We start from the raw sequence: 27,452 nt of genomic DNA on the forward strand, positions 1-27,452 counted from the left end.
ATTGGATTGAATTAGATTGAATTGAATTGGATTGAATTGGATTGAATTGAATTGAATTGAACTGAACTGGATTGAATTGGATTGAATTGAATTGAACTGACTTGGATTGAATTGGATTGAATTGAATTGAATTGAATTTGATTGAACTGGATTGAATTGAACTGAATTGGATTGAATTGGATTGAATTGTATTTAATGGGATTTAATTCAACTGAATTCGATTAAATTGGAAAGACTTGGTTTGAATTGGATTAAATTGAATTGAACTCAAATCGATTGAATTGGATTGAATTTGATTGAATTGAATTGAACTTAATTCGAATTAATTCGATTGAATTGGATTTAATTGGATTGAATTAAATTGAAGTGTATTGAATTGGATTAAATCGGATTGAATTGGATTAAATTGAATTGGACTGAATTGGATTGAATTGGACTGAACTGAATTCGAATTAACTGGATTGAAATGGATTGAATTGAATTGAACTGAATTGGATTGAATTGGATTGAATTGGATTGAAATTGATTTAATTGTATTGAACTGAATTTGATTGAATTGAATTTAATTGAATTGGATTGAATTGGATTGAATTGAACTGAATTGGATTGAATTGGATTGAATTGAACTTAATTCGATTGAATTCGATTAAATTGGATTGAATTGGATTGGATTGAATTGAATTGAACTGAATTGGATTGGATTAAATTGGATTGAATTGAATTTGTTTTAATTGGATTGAATTGGATTGAATTAGATTGAATTTAATTGGATTGAATTGGATTGAATTGAATTGAATTGAACTGAACTGGATTGAATTGGATTGAATTGAATTGAACTGACTTGGATTGAATTGGATTGAATTGAATTGAATTGAATTTGATTGAACTGGATTGAATTGAACTGAATTGGATTGAATTGGATTGAATTGTATTTAATGGGATTTAATTCAATTGAATTTGATTAAATTGGATTGAATTGGATTGAATTAAATTGGACGAAATTGGATTGAATTGGAATAATTTGAATTGGATTAAATTGGATTGAACTGAATTGGATTGAATTGCATTGAACTGAATTGAATTGGATTGAATTGAACTGAATTTGATTGAATTGGATTGAATTGGATTGAATTGAACTGAATTGGATTGAATTGGATTGAATTGAAATGTATTTAATGGGATTGAATTCGATTGAATTGGATTAAATTGGATTGAATTGGATTGAATTGAACTGAATTGGATTGAATTGAATTGAAATGGATTGAATTGAACTGACTTGGATTGAATTGGATTGAACTTAATTCCATTGAATTGGATTGAATTGAATTGGATTGAATTGGATTGAATTGAATTGAACTGAATTTGATTGAATTGGATTGAATTGGATTGAATTGGATTGAACTGAATTGGATTGCATTGGATTGAATTGAACTGAACTGGATTCAATTGGATTGAATTGAATTGAATTGAACTGAATTGGATTGAATTGGATTGAATTGAATTGATTTGGATTGAATTGGATTGAATTGAACTGAATTGGGTTGAATTGGATTGAATTGGATTGAATTGAACTGAAGTGTATTGAATTGGATTTAATTTGATTGAAATAAATTGGATCTACGTCCCAATCCTCACCTATGGTCATGAGCTTTGGGTAATGACCGAAAGAACGAGATCGCGGATACAAGCGGCCGAAATGAGTTTCCTCCGTAGGGTGGCCGGGCTCAGCCTTAGAGATAGGGTGAGGAGCTCGGACATTCGGGAGGGACTCGGAGTAGAACCGCTGCTCCTCCGGATCGAAAGGAGCCAGTTGAGGTGGTTTGGGCATCTGGTCTGGATGCCTCCTGGACGCCTCCCCGGGGAGGTGTTTCGGGCATGTCCTGCCAGCAGAAGGCCCCCGGGTCGACCCAGGACACGTTGGAGAGGTTACATCTCCAATCTGGTCCGGGAACGCCTTGGGGTCCTGCCGGAGGAGCTGGTGGACAAGGCCGGGGAGAGGACGGCCTGGAGCTCCCTAGTTGGGATGCTGCCCCCGCGACCCGGACCCGGATAAGCGGAGGAAGACGAGACGAGACAATTTAATCGGATTGAATTGGATTGAATTATATTGAATTGGATTGAATTGGATTGAATTGGATTGAATTGGATTGTATTAAATTGAATTGGATTGAATTGGATAAAATTGGATTGAATTGGATTAAATTGAATTGGATTGAATTGGATTGAACTAAATTGGATTGGATTGGATTCAATTGAATTCGATTGGATTCAATTGAATTGGATTAAATTGAATTGAACTGAATTCGATTGAATTGTATTGAATCGGATTGAATTGAACTGAATTGGATTGAATTGGAATGAATAGAATTGAACTGAATCCGATTGAATTGGATTGAATTGAACTGAATTCGATTCAATTGGATTGAATTGGATTAAATTGGATTGAACTGAATTCGATTGATTTGGATTGAATTGGAATGAATTGAATTGAACTGAATTTGACTGACTTGGATTGAAGGGGATTTAATTGAACTGAATTGAACTGAATTGGATTGAATTGGATTGAACTTAATTCAATTGAATTGGGTTGAATTAAATTGAATTGGATTTAATTGTATTGAATTCGATTGAATTGGATTGTATTAAATTGAATTGGATTGAATTGGATAAAATTGGATTGAATTGGATTAAATTGAATTGGATTGAATTGGATTGAACTAAATTGGATTGATTGGATCCAATTGAATTCGATTGGATTCAATTTAATTGGATTAAATTGGATTGAACTGAAATGGATTGAATTGGATTAAATTGGATTGAACTGAATTCAACTGACTCGTATTGAATTGGATTGAATTGAACTGAATTGGATTGAATTGGATCAAATTGGATTGACTTGGATTGAATTGGATCAAATTGAATTGAACTGAAATCGATTGAATTGGATTGAATTTGATTAAATTGGATTGAACTGAATTCGATTGAATTGGATTGAATTGAATTGAACTGATTTTGATTGAATTGGATTGAATTGGATTGAACTGAATTGGATTGAATTGATTGAATTGAACTGAATTGGATTGAATTGGATTGAATTTAACTGAATACGATTAAATTGGATTGACTTGGATTGAATTGGATTGAATTTAACTGAATTCGATTAAATTGGATTGACTTGGATTGAATTTGATTAAATTGGATTGAACTGAATTCGATTGAATTGGATTGAATTGGATTGAACTGAATTTGATTAGATTGAACTGGTTCCGATTGAATTGGTTTGAATTGGAATGAATTGAATTGAACTGAATTCAATTGACTTGGATTGAATTGAAGTGTATTCGATTGAATTCGATTGAACTGAATCTGATTGGATTGAACTGAATTTGATTGAATTGGATTGAATTGGAATGAATTGAATTTAACTGAATTCAATTAACTTGGATTGAATGGGATTGAATTGAACTGAATTGGATTGAATTGGATTCAATTGGATTGAATTGGATTAAATGGAATTGGATTCAATTGGATTCAATTGGATTGAACATAATTCAATTGAATTTGATTGAATTAGATTATATTGAATTGAACTGAATTCGATTGAATCGGATTGAATTGAATTGAATTTGATTGAATTGAACTGAATTGGATTGAACTGGGTCGAACTTAATTCGATTTAATTCAATTTAATTGGATTGAATTGAACTGAATTGGACTGAATTGGATTGAACTTAATTCATTTGAATTGGATAGAATTGGATTGAATTAAATTGAATTGGATTGAATTGGATTAAATTGGATTGTATTGGATTGAATTGAATAGGATCGAATTGGATTGAACTAAATTGGATTGGATTGGATTCAATTGAATTTGATTGAATTGGATTGAATTGGATTAAATTGAATTGAACTGAATTTGATTGAATTGGATTGAATTGGATTGAACTGAATTGGATTGAATGGGATTGAATTGGATTAAATTGAATCAAACTGAATTCGATTGAATTGGATTGAATTGGAATGAATTGAATTTAACTGAATTCAATTGACATGTATTGAATTGAATTGAATTGAACTGAATAGGATTGAATTGGATTGAATTTAACTGAATTAGATTAAATTGGATTGACTTGGATTGTATTGGATTAAATTGAATTGAACTGAAATTGATTGAATTGGATTGAATTTGATTAAATTGGATTGAACTGAATTCGATTGAATTGGATTGAATTGAATTGAATTGAACTGAATTGGATTGAATTGGAATGAATTGGATTGAACTGAATTGAATTTGAATTGGATTGAATTGGATTGAATTGAACAGAATTCAGTTAAATTGGATTGACCTGGATTGAATTGGATTAAATTGAATTGAACTGAAATCAATGGAATTTGATTGAATTTGATTAAATTGGATTGAACTGAATTTGATTGAATTGGATTGAATTGAACTGAATTTGATTGAATTGATTGAATTGGATTAACTGAATTGGATTGAATTGGATTGAATTGGAATGAATTGGATTGAATTGAACTGAATCCGATTGAATTGGATTGAATTGAACTGAATTCGATTGAACTGGGTCGAACTTAATTCGATTTAATTCAATTTAATTGGATTTAATTGAACTGAATTGAACTGAATTGGATTGAATTGGATTGAACTTAATTCAATTGAATTGGGTTGAATTAAATTGAATTGGATTTAATTGTATTGAATTCGATTGAATTGGATTGTATTAAATTGAATTGGATTGAATTGGATAAAATTGGATTGAATTGGATTAAATTGAATTGGATTGAATTGGATTGAACTAAATTGGATTGATTGGATCCAATTGAATTCGATTGGATTCAATTTAATTGGATTAAATTGGATTGAACTGAAATGGATTGAATTGGATTAAATTGGATTGAACTGAATTCAACTGACTCGTATTGAATTGGATTGAATTGAACTGAATTGGATTGAATTGGATTGAATGGGATTGAATTGAACTGAATTAGATTGAATTGGATTCAATTGGATTGAATTGGATTAAATGGAATTGGATTCAATTGGATTCAATTGGATTGAACATAATTCAATTGAATTTGATTGAATTAGATTATATTGAATTGAACTGAATTTGATTGAATCGGATTGAATTGAATTGAATTGGATTGAATTGAACTGAATTAGATTGAACTGGGTTGAACTTAATTCGATTTAATTCAATTGAATTGGATTGAATTGAACTGAATTGGACTGAATTGGATTGAACTTAATTCATTTGAATTGGATAGAATTGGATTGAATTAAATTGAATTGGATTGAATTGGATTAAATTGGATTGTATTGGATTGAATTGAATAGGATCGAATTGGATTGAACTAAATTGGATTGGATTGGATTCAATTGAATTTGATTGAATTGGATTGAATTGGATTAAATTGAATTGAACTGAATTTGATTGAATTGGATTGAATTGGATTGAACTGAATTGGATTGAATGGGATTGAATTGGATTAAATTGAATCAAACTGAATTCGATTGAATTGGATTGAATTGGAATGAATTGAATTTAACTGAATTCAATTGACATGTATTGAATTGAATTGAATTGAACTGAATAGGATTGAATTGGATTGAATTTAACTGAATTCGATTAAATTGGATTGACTTGGATTGTATTGGATTAAATTGAATTGAACTGAAATTGATTGAATTGGATTGAATTTGATTAAATTGGATTAAACTGAATTCGATTGAATTGGATTGAATTGAATTGAACTGAATTGGACTGAATTGGAATGAATTGGATTGAACTGAATTGAATTTGAATTGGATTGAATTGGATTGAATTGAACAGAAGTCAGTTAAATTGGATTGACCTGGATTGAATTGGATTAAATTGAATTGAACTGAAATCAATGGAATTGGATTGAATTTGATTAAATTGGATTGAACTGAATTTGATTGAATTGGATTGAATTGAACTGAATTTGATTGAATTGATTGAATTGGATTAACTGAATTGGATTGAATTGGATTGAATTGGAATGAATTGGATTGAATTGAACTGAATCCGATTGAATTGATTGAATTGAACTGAATTCGATTCAATTGGATTGAATTGGATTAAATTGGATTGAACTGAAATCGATTGAATTGGATTGAATTGGAATGGATTGAATTTAACTGAATTCGATTGACTTGGATTGATTAGGATTGAATTGAACTGAATTGGATTGAATTGGATTAAATTGGAATCAGTTGGATTAAATGGAATTGCATTCAATTGGATTGAACATAATTCAATTGAATTGGATTGAATTGGATTGGATTATATTGAAATGAACTGAATTTGATTGAAGTGAATTGAATTGAATTGGATTGAATTGAATTGAAGTGGATTGAATTGGGTTGAACTTAATTCGATTGAATTTAATTGAATTGGATTGTATTGGATTTAATTGAACTCAATTGGACTGAATTGGATTGAACAAAATTCAATTGAATTGGATTGAATTGGATTGAATTGGATTGAATTAAATTGAATTGGATTGAATTCGATTGAATTGAATTTTATTAAATTGAATTGGATTAAATTGGATTGAATTGGATTAAATTGAATTGGATTGAATTGGATTGAACTAAATTGGATTGATTGGATTCAATTAAATTCGATTGAATTTGATTGAATTGGATTATATTGAATTGAACTGAATTTGATTGAATTGGATTGAATTGGATTGAATTGATTTGGATTGAATTGAACTGAATTGGACTGAATTGGACTGAATTGGATTGAACTTATTTCATTTGAATTGGATTTAATTGGATTGAATTAAATTGAATTGGATTGAATTCGATTGAATTCGATTTAATTGGATTGTATTAAATCGAATTGGATTGAATTGGATTAAATGGGATTGAATTGGATTAAATTGAATTGGATCGAATTGGATTGAACTAAATTGGATTGGATTGGATTCAATTGAATTCGATTGAATTGGATTGAATTTGATTAAATTGGATTGAACTGAATTTGAGTGAATTGGATTGAATTGGATTGAACTGAATTGGATAGAATTGGATTGAATTGGATCAAATTGGATTGAACTGAATTCGATTGAATTGGATTGAATTGGAATAATTGAATTTAACTGAATTCAATTGGCATGTATTGAATAGGATTGAATTGGATTGAATTGAACTGAATTGGACTGAATTGGACTGATTTGGATTGAACTTAATTCATTTGAATTGGATTGAATTGGATTGAATTAAATTGAATTGGATTGAATTGGATTGAATTGGATTATATTGAATTGAACTGAATTTGATTGAATTGGATTGAATTGGATTGAATTGAATTGGATTGAATTGAACTGAATTGGACTGAATTGGACTGAATTGGATTGAACTTATTTCATTTGAATTAGATTTAATTGGATTGAATTAAATTGAATTGGATTGAATTCGATTGAATTCGATTTAATTGGATTGTATTAAATTGAATTGGATTGAATTGGATTAAATTGGATTGAATTGGATTAAATAGAATTGGATCGAATTGGATTGAACTAAATTGGATTGGATTGGATTCAATTGAATTCGATTGAATTGGATTGAATTTGATTAAATTGGATTGAACTGAATTTGAGTGAATTGGATTGAATTGGATTGAACTGAATTGGATAGAATTGGATTGAATTGGAGCAAATTGGATTGAACTGAATTCGATTGAATTGGATTGAATTGGAATAAATGAATTTAACTGAATTCTATTGGCATGTATTGAATAGGATTGAATTGGATTGAATTGAACTGAATTGGACTGAATTGGACTGATTTGGATTGAACTTAATTAAATTGAATTGGATTGAATTGGATTGAATTAATTGAATTGGATTGAATTGGATTGAATTGGATTAAATTGGATTGAACTGAATTCGATTGAATTGGATTGAATTGTAATAATTGAATTTAACTGAATTCAATTGGCATGTATTGAATAGGGTTGAATTGGATTGAATTGAACTGAATTGGATTGAAATGGATTGAATTTAACTCAATTTGATTAAATTGGATTGACTAGGATTGAATTGGATTAAATTGAATTGAACTGAAATCGATTGAATTGGATTGAATTTCATTAAATTGGATTGAACTGAATTTGATTTAATTGGATTGAATTGAATTGAACTGAATTTGATTGAATTGGATTGAAGTGGATTGAACTGAATTGGATTGAATTGGATTGAATTGAAATGAATTGGATTGAATTGGATTGAACTGAATTTGACTGGATTGGATTGAATTGAATTGAACTGAATTTGATTGAATTGATTGAATTGGATTGAACTGAATTGGATTGAATTGGATTGAATTGGAATGAATTGAATTTAACTGAATTCGATTGACTTGGATTGAATGGGATTAAATTGAACTGAATTGGACTGAATTGGATTGAATTGAATTCAATTGGATTAAATGGAATTGGATTCAATTGGATTCAATTGGATTGAACATAATTCAATTGAATTTGATTGAATTGGATTATATTGAATTGAACTGAATTTGATTGAATTGGATTGAATTGAATTGAATTGGAGTGAGTTGAACTGAATTGGATTGAACTGGATTTAACTTAATTCGATTGAAATGGATTGAATTGGATTGTATTGGATTGAATTGAACTGAATTGGATTGAATTGGATTGAACTTTATTTGATTGAATTGGATTGAATTGGATTGAATTAAATTGAATTGGATTGAATTGGATTGAATTCGATTGAATTGGATTGGATTGAATTGGATTGAATTAAATTGAATTGGAATGAATTGGATTAAATTGGATTGAATTGAATTGAACTTAATTCTATTGAATTGGAATGAATTGGACTGAATTGTATTTAATGGGATTAAATTTGATTGAATTGGATTAAATTGGATTGAATTGGATTGAATTGGATGAAATTGGATTGAATTGGAATAAATTGAATTGGATTGACTTGGATTGAACTGAATTGGATTGAATTGGATTGAATTGGATTGAACTGAATTGGGTTGAATTGGATTTAATTGGATTTAATTTGATTTAATTAAATTGGATTCGATTGAATTAAACTGAATTAAATTGAATTGGATTGAACTAGATTTAATTGAACAGAATTGGATTGGATTGAATTGAACTTAATTGGATTTTATTGAATTGGATTTAATTAGATTAATTTGGATTGAATTGAACTGAACTGGATTGAATTGGATCAAATTGGATTGAAATGGGTTGAATTGAACTGCATTGGATTGAATTGGATTGAAATGAATTGAAATAAATTCGATTGAATTGGATTGACTTGTATTGAATTGGATTAAATTGAATTGAACTGAAATCGATTGCATTGGATTGAATTGGATTGAATTGAACTTAATTCAATTCAATTCGATTGAATTGGATAGAATTGGATTGAATTAAATTGGATTGAATTGGATTTAACTGGATTCAATTGGATTAAATTGAATGGAATTTAATTGGATTGAACTGAATTCGATTTAATTTGTTTGAATTGGATTGAATTGAACTGAATTGGATTGAATTGGATTGAAATGGAATGAACTGAATTCAATTGAATTCAATTGAACTGAATTCGACTGAACTGAACTTAATTCGATTGAATTGGATTGAATTGGATAGAATTCAATTGGATTGAATTGGATTGAATTGGATTAAAGTGGATTGAATTGGATTAAATTGAATGGGATTGAATTGGATTGAACTGAATTCGATTTAATTTGTTTGAATTGGATTGAATTGAACTGAATTGGATTGAATTGCATTGAATTGGATTGAAATGGATTGAACTGAGTCCGATTGAATTGCATTGAATTGGATTGAATTTAATTGAACTGAATTTGATTGCATTGGATTGAATTGAACTTAATTCAATTGAATTCGATTGAATTGGATAGAATTGGATTGTATTAAATTGGATTGAATTGGATTAAATTGGATTGTATTGGATTAAATTGAATGGGATTGAATTGGATTGAACTGAATTCGATTTAATCTGTTTGAATTGGATTGAATTGAACTGAATTGGATTGAATTGGATTGAATTTGATTGAAATGGAATGAACTGAATTTGATTGGATTGAACTGAATCCGATTGAATTGCATTGAATTTGATTGAATTGGATTGAATTGAATTGAACTGAATTGGATTGAATTGGATTGAATTTGATTAAATTGGATTTAACTGAATTTGATTGAATTGGATTGAATTGAAATGAATTGAATTGAACTAAATTAAAAAAAGTGTCAGAGAGGACAAGAGGATGTGGACGTCAGAGACGGCAGAGAGAGCTCAAAAGGCAGCGGAGAAAGGATTGCAGAAAGAACTGTATAACATTGTGAGACAACTAACAGGTCAGAACACCAGGCAGGCAGCAGCGGTCAGGAGCAAGAACGGGGAGCTGCTGAAGAATAAGGAAGCCAGACTAATGAGGTGGAAGGAACACTTTAAGGAAGTGCTCAACAGGGAGAAACCAGAAGAACCACCACAAAAGGAGGAGGAGGAACAGAATGAGCTGGATATTCCAACTAAAGCTCCAACAAACAGAAGAGATCAAGACGGCATTGAAGGCCCTTAAAAACGGAAAAGCCCCTGGTATAGACCAAATTTCAGCTGAAATGTTGAAAGTAGACATCGAACGAACCAGCTTAGAGTTAAAACGAATCCTTGACATCATTTGGGCAAAAGAAATAGTGCCAACCCAATGGACCAAAGGGCTCATCTGCAAAATCCCTAAGAAAGGCAACCTTCAGGAATGCGGTAACTGGAGAGGAGTTACGCTGTTGCCTTTGGCCAGCAAGGTGCTTAGTAAGATCCTTATCAACAGAATTCAAACAGGAGTTGATCCGTCACTGAGGAAAGAACAAGCTGGCTTTAGGAAAGGAAGAGGAGGTGTAGATCAGATATTCATTCTTAGGAATATCTTGGAACAGGTCAATGAATGGAACGCAACATTGTACATCCACTTTGTTGACTTTGAAAAGGCATTCGACTCAGTTCATCGCAAAAGCCTTTGGACTATCATGCGCCAATATGGAATTCCCCCTAAGCTGATTCAGATGGTCAAGATCCTGTACGCCGACTTTCAGTGCGCCGTCATTGATGAAAATGAAATAACAGACTGGTTTCCAGTGACAACTGGAGTGAAACAAGGGTGCTGTATGTCAGGATTTTTGTTCCTACTGGTGATAGATTGGGTCATGAGGAGAACTGTGGAGGGTAAAAGAACCGGAATCAGATGGAACTTCATGACCATGCTGGAGGACCTAGACTATGCAGATGACATTGCCCTACTGTCCTCAATAATGGCACATCTTCAACACAAAACAACTAGGCTGGAGAAGAATGCAGCTAAAGTTGGACTGAGGCTGAATGCTGGAAAGTGTAGGATCATGAAGGTGAACAGTAAGAGGGAAGATAAGCTGAAAGTGGGAGAAAGAGAAGTGGAGGAGGTGGAGAGCTTCACATACTTGGGGGCAAGTGTCACTAAAGATGGTGGAGGCACAGCGGATATCAAGAGGAGGGTCGGATTGGCAAGTGCAAGGCACAAACAGCTTTCAAACTTCTGGATGGCCAGTGACATCAGCAAAAAGACAAAGACTTCTCTGTTCAAAAGCCTTGTACTGTCAGTGCTACTATATGGATGTGAGACATGGAAACTGACAAAGGCAGAAGAAAAGAAACTCGACACCTTCCAAACGAAGTGCCTAAGGAGGATCTTTAAGATCCGGTGGCAACAGCATGTTTCCAATAAGACAGTGCTAGAGATGGCACAGACAGAGACGATCAGCGATGAGGTGAGGAGGAGGAGATGGAACTGGATCGGCCATGTGCTGCGAAAGGAGGAGACGAGCGACTGCGCTGTGGCTCTAGGTTGGGCGCCTGAAGGTCGAAGGAAAAGAGGCCAACCTAAAACAACTTGGCGGCAAGTGGCTGAAGCAGAGAGAAACAGAGCAGGATTGTGTTCATGGAACTCAACAAGAAGTGCAGCTGGAAATCGATCCCTGTGGAAAAATGATGTCCTTGCCTTATGTGCCTCCCGGCACAAAGAGAAATGATGATGATGATGATGAATTCAATTGACTTGGATTGAATTGAACTGTATTCGATTGAATTTGATTGAACTGAATTTGATTAGATTGAACTGAATCCGATTGAATTGGATTGAATTGAACTGAATTTGATTCATTTGGATTGAATTGGATTAAATTGGATTGAACTGAATTTGATTGACTTGGATTTAATGGGATTGAATTGAACTGAATTGGATTGAATTGCATTTAATTGGATTGAATTGCATTTAATTAGATTGAATTGGATTTAATTGGATTGAAATGGAATGAACTGAATTCAATTGAATTCAATTGAACTGAATTCGATTGAACTGAACTTAATTCGATTGAATTCGATTGAAAAGGGTTGAATTTAATTGGATTGAATTGGATTAATTTGGATTGAATTGGATTAATTTGAATGGGATTGAATTGGATTGAACTGAATTCGAATTAATTTGTTTGAATTGGATTGAATTGAATTGAACTGAATTTGATGGACTTGGAATGAATGGGATTGAATTGAACTGAATTGGATTCAATTGGATTCAATTGGATTAAATGGAATTGCATTCAATTGGATTCAGTTGGATTGAACATAATTCAAATGAATTTGATTGAATTGGACTATATTGAATTGAACTGAATTTTATTGAATTGGATTGATTGAATTGAACTTAATTCGATTTAATTTGTTTGAATTGGATTGAATTAGATTAATTTGGATTGAATTGAACTGAATTGGATCGAACTGGATCAAATTGGATTGTAATGGGTTGAATTGAACTGAATTGGATTGAATTGGATTGAAATGAATTGAAATAAATTCGATTGAATTTGATTGACTTGGATTGAATTGGATTAAATTGAATTGAACTGAAATCGATTGCATTGGATTGAATTGGATTGAATTGAACTTAATTCAATTCAATTCGATTGAATTAGATAGAACTGGATTGAATTGGATTAAATTGGATTGAATTGGATTAAATTGAATGGGATTGAATTGGATTGAACTGAATTCGATTTAAATTGTTTGAATTGGATTGAATTGAACTGAATTGGATTGAATTGCCTGTAATTGGATTGAAATGGACTGAACTGAATCCGATTGAACTGCATTGAATTGGATTGAATTTAATTGAACTGAATTCGATTGCATTGGATTGAATTGAACTTAATTCAATTGAATTCGATTGAATATGATAGAATTGGATTGATTTAAATTGGATTGAATTGGATTAAATTGGATTGTATTGGATTAAATTGAATGGGATTGAATTGGATTGAACTGAATTCGATTTAATTTGTTTGAATTGGATTGAATTGAACTGAATTGGATTGAATTGCATTGAATTGGATTGAAATGGATTGAACTGAATCCGATTGAATTGCATTGAATTTGATTGAATTTAATTGAACTGAATTCGATTGCATTGGATTGAATTGAACTTAATTCAATTTAATTCAATTGAATTGGATAGAATTGGATTGAATTAAATTGGATTGAATTTGATTACATTGGATTGTATTGGATTAAATTGAATAGGATTGAATTGGATTTAATTGGATTGAATTGAATTGAACTGAATTGGATTGAATTGAATTGGATTTAATTGAATTGAATTGAATTGAATTGGATTGATTTGGATTGAATTGGATTGAATTTAACTGAATTGGATTGAATTGATTTGATTGAATTAGATTTAATTGGATTGAATTGGATTGAACTGAATTGGATTGAATTGGACTGAATTGAATGGAACTGAATTTGATTAAATTGGATTCAATTGGATTAAATGGAATTGCATTCAATTGGATTCAATTGGATTGAACATAATTCAATTGAATTTGATTGAATTGGACTATATTGAATTGAACTGAATTTGATTGATATGGATTGATTGAATTGAATTGAATTGGATTGAATTGAACTTAATTGGATTGAATTGGATTGAACTTAATTCGATTGAATTTGATTGACTTGGATTGAATTGGATTGAATTTGATTGAATTGAACTGAATTGGATTGAATTGGATTTAACTTAATTCAATTGAATTGGATTGGATTGAATTGAACTGACTTTGATTAAATTGGATTGAATTGAATTGAACTGAATTTGATTAAATTGGATTTAATTGGATTGAATTGGATTGAACTTCATTGGATTGAATTGGATTGAATTGAACTGAACTGGATTGAATTGGATTGAATTGAATTTAACTGAATTGGATTGAATTGGATTAAATTGAATTGAATTGGATTGATTTGGATTGAATTGGATTGAATTTAATGGAATTGGTTTGAATTGGATTGAACTTATTTCAATTGAATTGGATTGAATTGGATTGAATTGGATTTAATTGAATTGAACTGAATTTGATTGAATTGGATTGATCTGGATTCAATTGAATTGAACTGAATTTGATTAAATTAGATTGAATTGGATTGAATTGGATTGAACTGAATTGGATTGAATTGGATTGAATTGAATTGAACTGAATTGGATTGAATTGGATTGAATTGAACTGAATTGGATTGAATTGGATTGAATTGAATTGAACTGAATTGGATTGAATTGGATTGAATTGAACTGAATTGAGTTGAATTGGATTGAATTGGATTGAATTGAACTGAAATGATTGAACTGGATTTAATTGGATTTAATTTGATTGAAATAAATTGGATTTGATTGATTTAAATTGAATTAGATTGAATTGGACTGAATTGGATTCAATTGAACAGAATGCGATTGGATTGAATTGAACTTAATTGGATTTTATTGAACTGGTTTTAATTAGATTAATTTGGATTGAATTGAACTGAATTGGATTAAATTTCATCAAATTGGATTGAATTAGAACGAAATGAACTGAATTGGATTGAATTGGATTTGATTGAATTGGATTGAATTGGATTGAACTGAATTCAACTTAATTTGTTTGAATTGATTGAATTGAACTGAACTGGATTGAATTGGAAGGAATTGGATTGAACTGAATTCAAATGAATTTGATTGACTTGGATTGAATTGGATTGAATCAATTCAATTGAATTGGATTGAATTGGATCAAATAGGATTGAATTGGACTAAATTGAATTGAACTGAAATCGATTGAATTGGATTGAATTGAATTGAACTAAATTCAATTGAATTCGATTGAATTGGATTGAATTAAATTGAATTGGATTGAATTGAATTGGATTGAACTGAATTCAATTTATTTTGTTTGAATTGGATTGAATTGAACTGAATTGGATTGAATTGGAATGAATTGGATTAAACTGAATTCAAATGAATATGATTGACTTGAATTGAATCGATTGAATCAAATTGATTGAATTGGATTGAATTGGAATGAATTGAATTGAAATGAATTCAATTGACTTGGATTGAATTGGATTGAATTAAATGTGATTGGATTGAATTAAATTGAATTAGATTGAATTGGAGTAAATTGAATTGAACTGAATTTGATTTAATCCAATCCAATCCAATTCAGTCCATTTCAATTCAATTCAATCTAATTCAATATAATTCAATCCAATCCAATTTAATTCAATCCAATTAAGTCCAGATAAATCTAATTCAATCGAATTCAGTTCAATGCAATCCAATTCAATCCAATTCAATTAAATTGATTCAATTCATTCCAATGCAATCAAATTCAATTGAATTATGTTCAATCGAATTCAATCCAACTGAATCCAATTCCATTTAATCCAATTTAATCCAATTGAATCCAATTCAATCCAATTCAATCCAATTAAACCCAATTCTATCGAATTCAATCGAATTAAGTGCAATGCAATTCAATCAAATAAAATCCAATTCAATCGAATTCAGTTCAATTCAATTCAATCCAATTCAATCCAATTCAGTTCAATTCAATCCAATTCAATCCAAGTCAATCAAATTCAGTTCAATCCAATTGAATCCAATTCAATCCAACTCAATCCAATTCAGTTCAATTCAGTTCAATCCAATTCAATCCAGTTCAATGCAATTCAGTTCAATTCAATCCAATTCAATCCAAGTCAATCGAATTCAGTCCAAATAAATTCATTCCAATTCAATCCATTTCAATCGAAAACAGTTCAATCCAATTTAATCCAATTCAATCGAATTCAATCGAATTCAATTCAATTCAATCCAATTCAATCGGATTCAGTTCAATCCAATCAAATTCTGTTCAATCTGATTCTATCGAATTCAGTTCAATCCAATTCAATCCAATTCAATCCAATTCGATCCAATTCAGTTCAATTCAATCCAATTCAAACAAATTAAATCGAATTCAGTTCAATCCAATTCAAAGTATTCCAATTCAATCCAATTCAATCCAATTTAATTTTATTAAATCCACTTCAATCCAATTCAATCGATTTCAGTTGAATTCATTTTAATCCCAGTCAATCCAATTCAGTTCAATTCAATCCATTTCAATCCAATTTGATCCAATTCAATCCAATTTAGTTCAATTCAATACAAATTAATCTAATTAAATCCAATTCAATACAATCAAATTAAGTTCAATTCAATCCAATCCAATTCAGTTCTATTCAATACAATTCAATCTAATTTAATTCAATTCAATCCAATTTAATTCAATCCAATTCAACTTAATTCAATCCAATTCAATCCAATTCAATTGAATTCAATCCAATTAAGCAATTCAATTATTCAAATTCAATACAATTCAATGGATGTCAGTTCAATTCAATTTAATCCAATTCAATCCAAGTCAATCAAATTCAAACAAATGCAGTTCACTTCAATTCAATCCAATTCAATCGAATTCAGTTCAATTCAATCAAATTCAGTCGAATTCTGTTCAGTTCAATTCAATCCAATTCAATCCAATTCAGTTCAATTCAATCCAATTCAGTTAAGTTCAATCCAATTAAATCCAAATCAGTTCAATTCAATCCAATTCAATCCAATTCAGTTAAGTTCAATTCACTCCAATTAAATTTAATTAGATCCAATTCAATCCAATTCATTTCAATTCAATCCAATTCAATCCAATTCAGTTCAAATCAAATTAATCCAATTCAGTTCAATTCCATCCAATTAAATCTAATTTGATCCAATTCAACCCATTTCAATGCAATTCAATCTAATTAAGTTCAAAATAATCCAATTGAGTTGAATTCAATCCAATTCAATTCGATCCAAATCAGTTTAATTCAATCCAGTTCAATCCAATTCATTTAAATTCAACCCAATACAACCCAATTTAGTTCAATTCAGTTCAATTCAATCCAATTGAGTTCAATTCAATCCAATTTAATTCAACTGAATCCAATTGAAATGAATTCAATCCAATTCAATTTAATCCAGTTCAATTAAATTCAGTCCAACCCAATTCAATTCAATTTAATTTAATTCAATTCAATCCAATTCAATTTAATTCAAACCAATCAATCCAATTCAATTTCTTTCAATGTAATTCAATCAATCCAATTCAATTCAATTTAATTCAATTCAATTCAATTCAATCCAGTTCAATTTGTTTCAATCCAATCAATCCAATCAAATTCAATTTATTTCAATTTAATTCAATCCCATTCAATTTAGTTCAATCTACTTCAACTCAATTCAATCCAATTCAGTTCAACTCACTCTAATTCAGTTCAATTCAATCCAATTCAGTTCAATTCATTCAAATTGAATCCAACTTAATTTAATCCAATCCAATTCAATGCAATTCATTTAAATTCAGTCCAATCCGTTTCAATCCAATTCAATTCCAATCAGTTCAATTCAATCCAATTCACTGCAATACAGTTTAATTCAATCCAATTCAATACAACTCAGTTCACTTCAATCCAACTCAATTTAATTCAATCCAAATCAGTTCAATTCAATCCAATTCAATCTAATTCAGTTTAATTCAATCCAATTAAATCCAATTCAGTTCAATTCAATCCAACTCAATTTATTTCAATCCAAATCAGTTCATTTCAATCCAATTCAGTTCAATTCAATCGATTCAATCCAATTCAGTTCAATTCAATCCAATTCAGTCCAATTAAATCCAAATCAGGTCAATTCAATCCAATTCAGTTCAATTCAATCCAATTCAATCCAATTCAATCCAATTCATTTCAATTCAACCCAATCCAAATCAGTTCAAATCAAACCAATTCAATCCAATTCAGTTCAATTCAATCCATTTCAATCCAATTTGATCCATTTGAACCCAATTCAATCCAATTCAGTTCTATTCAATCCAATTCAGTTCAATTCAATCCAATTCAATCCAATTCAGTTCAATTCAATCCAATTCAGTTCAGTTCAATCCAATCAGATTCAATCCAATTCAATCCACTTCAGTTAAATTCAATCCAACTCAATTCAATCCAATTCAATTCAGTTCAATCCAATTGAGTTCAATTAAATACAATTCAATCCAATTGAGTTCAATTCAATCCAATTCTATCCAATTCAGTTCAATTAATTCCAATTCAGTCCAACTCAATTTAATTCCATCCAATTCAATCCAATTCAGTTCAATTAAATCCAATCTGATTCAAACCAATTCAATTCAATTCAGTTCAATTCAATTCAATTCAGTTCTATTCTATTCAATCCAAATCAATCCATTTCAGTTCAACTCAATCCAATTCACTGCAATTCGGTTCTATTCAATCCAATTCAGTTCAGTTCAAAACAATTCAATGCAATTAGGTTTGATTCAATCCAATATAGTTCATTTCAATCCAATTCAATCCAATTCAGTTCAATTCAATTCAATTGAATTCAATACAAATCAATCGAATTCAGTTCAATCCAATTTAATCCAATTCAATCCAATTCAATTTAATTCAATCCAATTGAATCCATTGTTCAATTCAATCCACTTCAATCCAATTCAATTGAATTCAATTGAATTCAGTTCAATTCAATTAAATTCAATGCAATCCAATTCAAACCAATCCAATCCAATTCAATCCAATTCGATCCATCAAATTCAGTTCACTTCAATTCAATCCAATTCAATAGAATTCAGTTCAATTCAATCCAATTCAATCGAATTCTGTTCAGTTCAATTCAATCCAATTCAATCCTATTCAGTTCAATTCAATCCAATTCAATCCAATTCAGTTCAATTCAATCCAATTCAGTTAAATTCAATTCAATCCAATTCAATCAAATTCAATCAATCCAATTCAAGCTAATTCAATTTAATTCAATCCAATCAAATTTAATTCAATCCATTTCAATCCAAGTCAATTGAATTCAGTTCAATTAAATTCATTCCAATTCAATCCAATTCAATCGAATTCAGTTCAATCCAATTTAATCCAATTCAATCGAATTCAGTTCAATTCAATTCAATCCAATTGAATCCAATTCAGTTCAATTCAGTCAAATTCAATTGAATTCAGTTCAATCCAATTCAATCCAATTGAATCCAATTCCATTTAATCCAATTGAATCCAATTGAATCCAATTAAAACCAATTCAATACAACTGGATCCAAATCAATCCAATTCAACCCAATTCTATCAAATTCAATTTAATTAAGTTCAATTCAATTCAATCCAATTAAATCCAATTCAATCGATTTCAGTTCAATTGAATTCAATCCAATTCAATCCAATTCAGTTCAATTCAATCCAATTCAATCCAAGTCAATCGAATTCAGTTAAATCCAATTCAATCCAGTTCAATCCAATTCAATCCAATTCAGTTCAATTTGGTTCAATCCAATTCAATCCAATTCAGTTCAATTCAATCCAATTCAATCAAAGTTAATCGAATTCAGTTCAAAAAAATTCATTCCAATTCAATCGAAAACAGTTCAATCCAATTTAATCCAATTCAATCCAATTCAATTGAATTCAATTCAATTCAATTCAATCCAATTCAATCTGATTCAGTTCAGTCCAATCAAATTGAGTTCAATCAAATTCAATTGAATTCAATTTAATCCAATTCAATCCAATTCAGTTAAGTTCAATCCAATTCAAACAAATTAAATCAAATTCAGTTCAATCCAATTCAATCCAATTCAATTTAATCCAATGCAATCCAATTTAATCCAATTCAATCCAATTTTATTTAATTCAATCCAATTCAATCCAATTCAATCGAATTAAGTTAAATTCAATTAAATCCACTTCAATCCAATTCAATCGATTTCAGTTCAATTCAATTTAATCCAACTCAATCCAAGTCAATCCAATTCAATAGAATTTATTTCAATTCATTTCAATCCAATTCAATTCAATTCAATCAAATTCAATCCATTTCAATCGATTTCAGTTCAATTCAATTTAATCCAATTCAACCCAAGTCAATCCAATTTAATTGAATTCAGTTCACTTCAATCCGATTCAATCCAATTTGATCCAATTCAATCCAATTCAGTTCAATTCAATCCAAATCAATTTAATTAAATCCAATTCAATACAAGCCAATTCACTTCAATTCAATCCAATCCAATTCAATCCAATTCAATCGAATTCAGTTCAATTCAATCCAATTCAATCGAATTCAGTTCAATTCAATCCAATCCAATCTGATTCAATCCAATTCAATCCAATTCAGTTCAATTCAATTCAATCCAATTCAATTCAATTCAATCAAATTCAATGAAATTCAGTTCAATTCAATTCAATCCAATTCAATCCAATTTAATTTTTATTCAATTTAATTCAATCCAATCCAATTTAATTCAATCCAATTCAATCCAAGTCAATTTAATTCAGTTCAATTCAGTTCAATTCAATCCAATTCAATAAATCCAATTCAATCCAATTCAATCCAATTCAACCCAATTTAATTTAATTCAATTTAATTCAATCCAATTCAATTTAATTCAATCCAATTCAATCCAAGTCAACTGATTTCTGTTCAATTCAGTTCTATTTAATCCAATTCAATCCAATTTAATTTAATTCAATTTAATTCAATCCAATTCAATTTAATTCAATCCAATTCAATCCAAGTCAATTGAATTCAGTTCAATTCAATTCATTCCAATTCAATCCAATTCAATCGACTTCAGTTCAATGCAATTTAATCCAATTCAATCGAATTCAATTCAATTCAATCCAATCCAATTCAATTGAATTCAGTTCAATTCAATTCAATCCAATCCAATCTGATTCAATTCAACTCAATCCAATTCAGTTCAATTCAATTCAATCCAATCCAATTCAATTCAATTCAATCCAATTCAATGCAGTTCAGTTCAATTCAGTTCAATCCGATTCAATCCAATTTAATTTAATTAAATTTCATTCAATCCAATTCAATTTAATTCAATCCAATTCAATCCAAGTCAATTGAATTCAGTTCAGTTCAGTTCAATTCAATCCAATTCAATAAATTCACTTCAATTCAATCAAATTCAACCCAGTTTAATTTAATTCAATTTAATTCAATCCAATTCAATTTAATTCAATCCAAGTCAATTGAATTCAGTTCAATTCAGTTCAATTCAATCCAATTCAATCCAATTCAGTTCAATTCAGTCCAATTCAATCCAATTCAATCAAATTCAGTTCAACCCAATTCAATCCAATTCATTTCTATTTAATCCAATTCAATCCCATTTAATTTAATTCAATTTAATTCAATCCAATTCAATTAAATTCAATCAAATTCAATCCAAGTCAATTGAATTCAGTTTAATTCAATTCATTCCAATTCAATCCAATTCAATCGAATTCAATTAAATTCAATTCAATCTAATTCAATCAAATTCAATCAAATTCAATCCAATTCAGTTCAATTCAATCCAATTCAGTCAAATTCAATTGAATTATGTTCAATCAATTCAATCCAATTGAATCCAATTCCATTTAATCCAATTGAATCCAATTTAATCAAATTCAATCCAATTCTATCAAATTCTATCGAATTAAGTTCAATTCAATTCAATCCAATTAATAACAATTCAATCTAATTCAGTTCAATCCAATTCAATCCAATTCAGTTCAATTCAATCCAATTCAATCCAAGTCAATCGAATTCAGTTCAATCCAATTCAATCCAATTAAATCCAATTCAATTCAATTCAATCATATTCAGTTCAATTCAGTTTATTCCAATTCAATTGAATTCAGTTCAATTCATTTGATTCCAATTCAATCCAATTCAATCGACTTCAGTTCAATCCAATTTAATCCAATTCAATCGAATTCAGTTCAATCCAATTTAATCCAATTCAATCGAATTCAGTTCAATTCAATTCAATCCAATTCAATCCAATGCAATCCAATTCAGTTCAATTCAATCCAATTCAAACAAATTAAATCCAATTCAATCGAATTCAGTTAAATTCAATTCAATTTAATTCAATCCAATTCAATCCAATTAATTTCAATCCAATTCAATCAATTCAATTTAATTCAATCCAATTCAATCCAATTCAATTTAATACAATTTAATTCAAATCAATTCAGTTCAGTTCAATTCAGTTCAATTCAATTACATTCAATCCAATTCAATTCAATTTAATTCGATTTAATTCAATCCAATTCAATTTGATCCAGTTCAATTTATTTCAATCCAATCCAATCCTATTCAATTAAATTTAATTCCATTTAATTCAATCCAATTAAATTCAATTTAATTCAATCCAATCCAATCCAATTCAATTTAATTTAAATTAATTCAATACAATTCAATTTAATTCAATCCAATCCAATTTAATTCAATCCAATTCAATCCAAGTCAATTTAATTCAGTTCAATTCAGTTCAATTCAATCCAATTCAATAAATCCAATTCAATCCAATTCAATCCAATTCAACCCAATTTAATTTAATTCAATTTAATTCAATCCAATTCAATTTAATTCAATCCAATTCAATCCAAGTCAACTGATTTCTGTTCAATTCCGTTCTATTTAATCCAATTCAATCCAATTTAATTTAATTCAATTTAATTCAATCCAATTCAATTTAATTCAATCCAATTCAATCCAAGTCAATTGAATTCAGTTCAATTCAATTCATTCCAATTCAATCCAATTCAATCGACTTCAGATCAATCCAATTTAATCCAATTCAATCGAATTCAATTCAATTCAATCCAATTCAATTGAATTCAGTTCAATTCAATTCAATCCAATCCAATCTGATTCAATTCAATTCAATCCAATTCAGTTCAATTCAATTCAATTCAATCCAATCCAATTCAATTCAATTCAATTCAATCCAATTCAATGCAGTTCAGTTCAATTCAGTTCAATCAGATTCAATCCAATTTAATTTAATTCAATTTCATTCAATCCAATTCAATTTAATTCAATCCAATTCAATCCAAGTCAATTGAATTCAGTTCAGTTCAGTTCAATTCAATCCAATTCAATAAATTCAGTTCAATTCAATCAAATTCAACCCAGTTTAATTTAATTCAATTTAATTCAATCCAATTCAATTTAATTCAATCCAAGTCAATTGAATTCAGTTCAATTCAGTTCAATTCAATCCAATTCAATCCAATTCAGTTCAATTCAGTCCAATTCAATCCAATTCAATCAAATTCAGTTCAACCCAATTCAATCCAATTAATTTCTATTTAATCCAATTCAATCCCATTTAATTTAATTCAATTTAATTCAATCCAATTCAATTAAATTCAATCCAATTCAATCCAAGTCAATTGAATTCAGTTTAATTCAATTCATTCCAATTCAATCCAATTCAATCGAATTCAATTAAATTCTATTCAATCTAATTCAATCAAATTCAATCAAATTCAATCCAATTCAGTTCAATTCAATCCAATTCAGTCAAATTCAATTGAATTATGTTCAATCAATTCAATCCAATTGAATCCAATTCCATTTAATCCAATTGAATCCAATTTAATCAAATTCAATCCAATTCTATCAAATTCTATCAAATTCTATCGAATTGAGTTCAATTCAATTCAATCCAATTAAATACAATTCAATCTAATTCAGTTCAATCCAATTCAATCCAATTCAGTTCAATTCAATCCAATTCAATCCAAGTCAATCGAATTCAGTTCAATCCAATTCAATCCAATTAAATCCAATTCAATTCAATTCAATCATATTCAGTTCAATTCAGTTTAATCCAATTCAATTGAATTCAGTTCAATTCATTTGATTCCAATTCAATCCAATTCAATCGACTTCAGTTCAATCCAATTTAATCCAATTCAATCGAATTCAGTTCAATCCAATTTAATCCAATTCAATCGAATTCAGTTCAATTCAATTCAATCCAATTCAATCCAATGCAATCCAATTCAGTTCAATTCAATCCAATTCAAACAAATTAAATCCAATTCAATCGAATTCAGTTAAATTCAATTCAATTTAATTCAATCCAATTCAATCCAATTAATTTCAATCCAATTCAATCAATTCAATTTAATTCAATCCAATTCAATCCAATTCAATTTAATACAATTTAATTCAAATCAATTCAGTTCAGTTCAATTCAGTTCAATTCAATTACATTCAATCCAATCCAATTCAATTCAATTTAATTCGATTTAATTCAATCCAATTCAATTTGATCCAGTTCAATTTATTTCAATCAATCCAATCCTATTCAATTCAATTTAATTCCATTTAATTCAATCCAATTAAATTCAATTTAATTCAATCCAATCCAATCCAATTCAATTTAATTTAAATTAATTCAATACAATTCAATTTAATTCAATCCAATCCAGTTTAATTCAATCCAATTCAATTCAATTCAGTTCAATTCAATCCAATTCAATCTAATTCAGTTCAATTCAATCAAATTCAGTTAAGTTCAATCCAGTTCAATCCAATTCAATCCATATCAGTTCAATTCAATCCAATTCAGTTAAATTCAATTCAATCCATTTAAATTCAATTAAATTCAACCCAATTCAATTTAATTTAGTCCAATCAATCCAATTCAATTCAATTTATTTCAATCAAATTCAATTTAATCCAATTCAATTTAATTCAATCTACTTCAATTCAATTTAATCCAATTCAATTCATTTCATTTTAATTCAATCCAAATCAATCCAGTTCAATTTAATTCTACACAATTCAATTTAATTCAATTAACTTCAATTCAATTTAATCCAATTCAATTCATTTCAAACCAATTCATTTCAATTTAATCCAATTCAATTCAATCCAATTCATTTCAATTCAATCCAATTCAATCCATTTCCATTTAATTAAATAAAATTCAATCCAATTCATTTCAATTCAATCCAATTCAATCATATTCAGTTAAAATCAATCCAATTCAATCCAATTCAGTTCAATTCAATCCAATACAATCCAATTTGATCCAATTCAAACCAATTCAATCCAATTCATTTCAATTAAAATCAATCAAATTTATTCCAGTTCAATTTAATTCTACCCAATTCAATTTAATTCAATTTACTTCAATTCAATTTAATCCATTTCAATTCATTTCAATCCAATTCATTTCAATTTAATCCAATTCAATCTAATTAAATCCAATTCAATCCAATTCAATCATATTCAGTTCAATTCAGTTTGATCCAATTCAATTTAATTCAGTTCAATTCATTTGATTCCAATTCAATCCAATTCAATCGACTTCAGTTCAATCCAGTTTAATCCAATTCAATCGAATTCAGTTCAATCCAATTTAATCCAATTCAATCGAATTCAGTTCAATTCAATTCAATCCAATTCAATCCAATGCTATCCAATTCAGTTCAATTCAATCCAATTCAAACAAATTAAATCCAATTCAACCGAATTCAGTTAAATTCAATTCAATTTAATTCAATCCAATTCAATCCAATTAATTTCAATCCAATTCAATCAATTCAATTTAATTCAATCCAATTCAATTTAATACAATTTAATTCAAATCAATTCAGTTCAGTTCAATTCAGTTCAATTCAATCACATTCAATCCAATTCAATTCAATTTAATTCAATTTAATTCAATCCAATTCAATTTGATCCAGTTCAATTTATTTCAATCCAATCCAATCCTATTCAATTAAATTTAATTCCATTTAATTCAATCCAATTAAATTCAATTTAATCCAATCCAATCCAATCCAATTCAATTTAATTTAATTTAATTCAATACAATTCAATTTAATTCAATCAAATCCAGTTTAATTCAATCCAATTCAATTCAATTCAGTTCAATTCAATCCAATTCAATCTAATTCAGTTCAATTCAATCCAATTCAGTTAAGTTCAATCCAGTTCAATCCAATTCAATCCATATCAGTTCAATTCAATCCAATTCAGTTAAATTCAATTCAATCCAATTAAATTCAACCCAATTCAATTTAATTTAGTCCAATCAATCCAATTCAATTCAATTTATTTCAATCAAATTCAATTTAATCCAATTCAATTTAATTCAATCTACTTCAATTCAATTTAATCCAATTCAATTCATTTCATTTTAATTCAATCCAAATCAATCCAGTTCAATTTAATTCTACACAATTCAATTTAATTCAATTAACTTCAATTCAATTTAATCCAATTCAATTCATTTCAAACCAATTCATTTCAATTTAATCCAATTCAATTCAATCCAGTTCATTTCAATTTAATTCAATCCAATTCAATCCATTTCCATTTAATTAAATAAAATTCAATCCAATTCATTTCAATTCAATCCAATTCAATCATATTCAGTTCAAATCAATCAAATTCAATCCAATTCAGGTCAATTCAATCCAATACAATCCAATTTGATCCAATTCAAACCAATTCAATCCAATTCATTTCAATTAAAATCAATCAAATTTAATCCAGTTCAATTTAATTCTACCCAATTCAATTTAATTCAATTTACTTCAATTCAATTTAATCCAATTCAATTCATTTCAATCCAATTCATTTCAATTTAATCCAATTCAATTCAATCCAGTTCATTTAAATTTAATTCAATCAAATTCAATCCATTTCCATTTATTTCCATCCAATTCAATCAAATTCATTTCAATTCAATCCAATTCAGTTCAAATCAATCCAATTCAATCAAATTTAACCCAATTCAACCCAATTCAATCCAATTCAATTTAATTCAGTTCAATTCAATCCAATGGAGTTCAATTCAGTCAATTCAATTCAATCCAATTCAGTTTAATTCAATTCAATTCAGTTCAATTCAATTCAATACAATCCAATTCAGTTGAATTCAGTTCAATTCAATCTAATTGAGTTCAAATCAATCCAATTCAATTCAATCCAATTCAGTTCAATTGAATCCAATTCAATCCAATTCAGTTCAATTCAATCCAATCCAATTAAGTTCAATCCAATTCAATTCAATTCAATTCAATTCAATTTAATTGAAATTGAAATTGAATTTGATTGAATTGGATTGAATTATATTGAATTG

General features: G+C 28.8%; 1 protein-coding gene across 2 annotated transcripts in view; it reads right to left on the reverse strand.

Moving 5' to 3' along the window:
* LOC107395492 (matrilin-2) overlaps positions 1-27,452 on the reverse strand; it is a 135,229-nt gene that overhangs the window by 98,028 nt on the left and 9,749 nt on the right. The gene's annotated exons all lie outside the window — the stretch shown is intronic.

The sequence above is a fragment of the Nothobranchius furzeri genome, chromosome 5 (genome assembly GCF_043380555.1).
Source record: "Nothobranchius furzeri strain GRZ-AD chromosome 5, NfurGRZ-RIMD1, whole genome shotgun sequence".
Taxonomy (NCBI): domain Eukaryota; kingdom Metazoa; phylum Chordata; class Actinopteri; order Cyprinodontiformes; family Nothobranchiidae; genus Nothobranchius; species Nothobranchius furzeri.